The sequence below is a fragment of the Takifugu rubripes genome, chromosome 1, assembly GCF_901000725.2.
Source record: "Takifugu rubripes chromosome 1, fTakRub1.2, whole genome shotgun sequence".
Lineage (NCBI taxonomy): Eukaryota > Metazoa > Chordata > Actinopteri > Tetraodontiformes > Tetraodontidae > Takifugu > Takifugu rubripes.
In genome coordinates, this window is record NC_042285.1 from 10,251,620 (window position 1) to 10,257,681 (window position 6,062).

Here is a 6,062-nt window from a genome sequence, read left to right on the forward strand (position 1 = left end):
TGCCTTTCATCCCCGCTTCAATTAGGTTGAACTTTCTCCTGTTACGTTAGTCTTGGGATTAGGAGGAATTATGAAGGGGTGCTAATGTTTGAAATCCTCCTTTGCCTTTGACTTGACAGCTATCTGGCCTCTGTGCTCTGAGTGTGTATTTCTTGCTGTGTATCTGGTGAGTTCTTATAAAGATGATTGGCGTTTATTAACCTTTATATCCTCCCAGGTTCTTGTAACAAAGAAACACAATTATCTGAAAACATTTGCCATTTAGCTGGTTAGATGTGAGCATGTCAGTATGTCAGGCAATTGCTGTTGCCAGAAATCAGCGCGGGTACAGACCGTAAACACCCCTGGCTAGGATTTGAACCCATATCCCTCATGATGGGAAATAAGCTTTTAAAATAGCTGGATAGAAAATGGGTTCCTTAATTAATGGGATCCTTACAAAGTGCAGAAAATGGGAAAATAAACTAACTAAACTTGCTCTCTGGCTATTGCTCATGCTAGACGCTTCATCCTTTTGAATCTTGCTGCTCATTTTAGAAACAAATGTTGCCCGTTTGTTTCATCTGCAGACAAAATGGAGCTGCAAACATGTTTATACAGAAAGTGAGAAACGTACATCAGGGTTTTATGGCCCACACCTCACCCACAGCCTCTGCCGACGACAGTCGTCTCTCTGCCTCGCTGCCAGACATCAAATCGGACTTTGAGCTGGCTTGATCTCAGCTACCTTTCTTTGGTTCGGTCGTGTTCTTCCCCTCCTCTGTAGCTCCAGTCCAGGAAGTGCGGAGTAGCAGATCTCAGGTGCCGCTGGTCGATAACAGGCCTCTGTTGTACCAGGATTTGGGGTTTGTGTGTGAGTGTGAGTGTGTCCGTGTGTGTGTGTGTGTGTGTGTGTGTGTGTGTGTGTGTGTGTGCGTGTGTGTGTGTGTGTGTGTGTGTGTAAGCATGCTACATTGGGAGGAAATGATAAAAATAAAACGACCACAATCTGTGTGTGATGGCTCCTGAGGGGAACTCATGTGATTTTGTACATGTCTGCTTTGAAAATCATGGCTCTAACACACACACACACACACACTCACACAGATCAGCCTCCATAACACATCACTGTCACCCTCCGTGAACATCTCTCTACCTGTCACCTTCTGACACAATGCTCTGCTTTAGCCTGCTTCCCTGAATTATTCATACAAATCCAGCCTTTATGTGGGTTCACCGACCGCTACAGGTGGGAACAAATACATGTCTTTACTTCCTGTGATTGTCATGTCATGTCTCCGCCTCGATCCCTCTTTTTTCCTAACGAATATCACTTTTTCACGCTTGGATGTGACATCATACAGATTGGTGCATATTTCCTGCTGCTGCCATCCATCCATCCATCCATCCATCCATCCATCCATCCATCCATCCATCCATCCATCCATCCATCCATCCATCCATCCATCCATCCATCCATCCATCCAGCCATCCATCCATCCATCCATCCATCCCGTTCCAGTCTGAGGCATCAGACAGGCAGGAATACATCTTATTTTATCAGAATTTAATTGTTGGACAAACGTGTCTGGTGTATTTATATAAATGTTATCATCATAAAATGATAAATGGTGATGGTTGACCTGGAAGGGCTCTTGTCGCTAATACCACAATTATATTTGAATGCTTGACATGTTTAATCAGGTAGGATCTGTATGGGTTAGACATTTTTCTACTTTGTGTGTTTCTCGGGGGAAAGTGTTGTCTCTTCTTTAGGGCATCATTTATAATGATTAATAGTTTTCTTGCTCGCTGTCCTGGTTTGTCGCTGATGTGAGAATGACTAATAAAAATGTGACTAATAAAACATTTTGCATTCAGAAATGATTGTTTGTTGTGTTTCAGCTGCTCCACTTGGTCCAGGGTCAGATTTCACAAAGGTGCAGAAGCAACAGGGGTCAGGACAGCCTGAAATGCATGTCAAGCCCGCAGCAGCCATCTTCTGAACGACTGGAATACTTTTTATTTCCAGTGAAACCGAAGCTCCGCTCGCACCATTTTCTAAATTCGTGACTGCTCTCAGCATTGAAAAGCTTTCAGTGAGTCACACAGAAGCTGAGTGACCCAGAGGTGCTCGTTTCAACCCGAAGTGGAATCCGAGAGCTCATGGTACATTTGTGAAAACTGGAGTTTGTTGTTTTCAAAGTGAAAAATCCTGAATTTGTAAAGCTTCTGGGATACAATGTGGCAATTAAATTAGAGTCCATCCCAAAGGTAGCTCTCAGCGTTATTATTGTTGATATTTCTACAGAAGAGACAGAGTTCTTCTCTGTGGCGTGTTTGATCCATGTGTTGCAGCTGAGTGGGTGGGCGACCATATGGGCTGGAACCTGCAACATACAATAGCTGATCTTTCAAGTCAGTAGAGCCACAGGCCATAGGGAATCTTTAACACTCTCTAAAATGATTGATTTACAATGAATTGGTAGTTTGGCTAGTTTTTGTCACAGCAAGGACAGCTTCTCTGACTGGTTCTATTCCAGTTCCTGTGCTTTGCTAACTGATGACTCGTCCTGGTCTGGTAATTGCCAAAATGGAACTGGCATCAATTTTCTAATGCGACTCTCAGCAGGATGCTATTCTTCACTCTTTGTGTGTGTGTGTGTGTGCGTGCGTGCTAGAGGCTTTGAGTTTGGCCCTCCGAGCAGAGTTTGCTCTCAGGCACAGCCCTCCATTTACAACAAAACCCTGCTGCGTCTCTCTTTTTTGCTAATGAGGCCTGGGAGGATGTGACAGACCTTTAGTTGGGTTTTTTTTGTGCGCATGTGTATGTGTGTGTGTCCCTCACTTACACATACAGTCATGCGGGCTGCATTAAATACCTTATTTTTGACTTGCAGCCTGCTATTAATTGCAAACTATTCCCTTCTCATTTCCAACACACCACAATGTCTAGATGCGCTTCAGCTGCCAAACACACACTTTTACTCATCTTTATGCAAATTAGAGCAGATTTGACTCTTTTCCTAGTGCATTTCCCTTCACACCTGCCAACAATTGCAGAATAGAAACGCGCTGGTTCCTCCGAATGTATTTATGCATCATGTCATTGAATTTACATACCATAGAAGTCTAAGAACAAGAGAAATAGTTATGCTCTCTCTCTCTGCTGCTGCTGCTTCTTTGTTTATCCCAGCTGCATGCCTCATGTTTTTATCCCGAGCTGAAGTTGCAGTCCGATCTTTGAGGAGTGGCAGACGACCAGTCCTTCCTAGATTTGGACACCTCTGACGCGAGACAAAAGCAGCGCTTTACTGTCCTCTATAGGTCAAACTGTGGCACTGCATCGATTTATCACCATAAATAAATCCCGTCTTTTGTTAATCATTTTGTAAGTTTTAGCTTCGCTCTCTTACCGTCACTGAGATGTGAAGTAACTTTGTTGGAAATGAATGGAGATCCTTCTGTAAAATAAAGCACTGGAGACATTCTGTGACTGATATGAGTATGTTTGACTCAAAAATCTCCCACAACAAAGCAAATTGGAGTTACGCATTCATAATTAATTCATATACTTTCTAATAGTAATGTACACATTTTAACAAAGATGGCACTAGACTTGATGGAAAGAGGGGTAAAATGGATTATGTCTTGATAGTTGTGTTGTTGCTTTAACAAACCACCTGATAATTTCTTGGGAATCAACCATTGATTTGATGCTGCAGAGCTCACAGCTTGGAGGCTCTGCATTGACAAGACCACTGGCCTAAATTCACAAGAAAGATTTACCATCAGGATCTTATTTCCTGCATTAACTCTCCCACATTAGGTCAGAGCTGCTGATAGATTCGTGTTAGCGAGAAACCGTTAGACACCATCAGAATGGGAGAAAAAATGCAGTAGTAGAGAGCCACAAAAACACACAGGAATAGTGAAACAGCAGCACAAGAACAAGTTTCAGCAACATCATTTGCTTCCTCGACCACAATCAAATGTCCTTCGATCAAATTGCCCTCATTTCCTTCTGCGCCCATTTGATTTGCAGCGTGTTGCTGGTACACAGAAGCCTAGATGCAGTTCAAGGGAGAGGAGATGTACCCGATGTTCTGTACTCCCTCAGTCCCATCATGCGTCATGATTTTTCCAACAGCTGTTGGCGCAGTAGAAGGTATGGCACATCGACTGTGCCGCCAAGAGCACAAATGGATGACATCGCTATAATTAATGTATGCGCTTTAGGACATACACCCCACAACAGATGTACAAAAGGGTAATGGAGTGCATACTTCAGGCAAATCTCAGCTATCGGGACATATAAGATTCAATCCTCCTATTTCTGAGGCAACCGCAGTGTCAGATTTCAATTTTTTTTTCTGCTGGAAACGATTCCTCCAAGTTTTCCATGATGCCTGTTGGGTTGAACCTTGCACGGTGTCACACTGGAGAGGCGAGGCGGCTTCACGGCCTTGGCTCCCTCCAGGGTTATCTTAGGTGTGTAGATGTGTATCTTAGAGCGTCTGCGCTTTCTAAACTTCCCCGCTCACTGTATCTCCTGAGTCAGCATGTCTGCAGTTTGTCAGGAATTTCACTCAAAGACACATATTACAGGTCGTTGCGAAAATCCAGCGTTTGCGATACTGTGTGAGGACTTTCTGAAATGTGACAAGTTTGCAGACTTTTTGGAGAGGGAGCCACCCGTCGCTCTGTCTGCATAGTTGTCAATCATTCACCTGTCACTGGGCTTGTTTTCACGTCGGCTGATCCTGGCTGCATAATCGAAGGCGCAAATCCACCACGATAGATTGGTGCATCTATTCTGTAGTTTCACATTTGGATTATTGTGGCAGTCTAATTGTGGGTGCACATTTGTGAATTGCTCAGAGCTTTGGCAGCATGAATTTTTCATATTTTTTTTATCTTTGACGTGTTGACGATATTAATTAAATTCATCAGTGATGGAGGAGACAGTCTGTTGGGGCATTAATTCATGTGCTTATTAATTTCCAAATCTGTCTTTTGAAAGTTCACACTCACTCCAGTGTATTAATTATAGCTGTTTTTGAGGGCAACGTTGAATCATTTCACGGAAAATAACATTGGAATTAATTAGGTTATTGTCCAGATATTTAAAGTCAGCCATGTAGCGTTCTTCAAAACACATGTCCATTACAAGAAATGAGATTTAGAGGTCACAGGAACCTGTTTGTATTCATAAATGTCAAATCTACGATGGGGAAGTCTGCCTGTGAGAGTGAGATGAGGGATGAGCGGTTGGTGCTTGTGCGTTGTCTTTCATGAACACAGACCTCTTCTCTGTTACGCCACAGAGATGTTGGCTGACACACACTCTAAATGGGGCCTACAGGGGCCAGTGCCCCTGTCCAAATGTCCACAGCCGCTGTGCTGACTGAATAATAAAATCATAATAACTTATTATGATGGTACTTGTTAGCACAGACACTGGAAATATTGTGACTCAGCATTCTACACAGCATCTGAGCAACACACCTAAAGACTGTAGGTCATCACCCACGGCTTTACTGATACTTGGTATGTACTTGATTGATGTACCAGAAACATTTCCGGCTGAGGGCCTCCAAAGTTTATTGTCACAATATTATAAAATATGGATAAATTTAATTGTTTATAGTGACATGGGCTCATTAGCAGTTATGCATCTGATGCCCTTTTTTCTGGGGTCCATGTCCACTTTTCCGAAATTGTCCTACTTTATTTTATTTTCCATTTTGGATGGTACTACCTGATTGATTTAGTTGATCCATTTTCTTTTACCATTGTGTTTTTTTCGCCCCACATTGCAGCTCAATCAAATCACTGGTCCCACCTTGAGTTTGATACACATTCTTGAAATCATTTTCAAGAATTTGTAAATTTTACTTGTATAGAAAGTAACAGAACACGATTTGTTTACAAAATCAAAACTGCGAAAAAACCCAATAATTTCCATTTAAATGTGTTTTATGCTGAGCTATTTTTTAGCTGCTGTACTACTCCGTGCCGCTGGGCGGCGGCAGAGGCATCATTACTGAATGTGTAGTTTTTGTGAACGTTTTTGGTGTCAC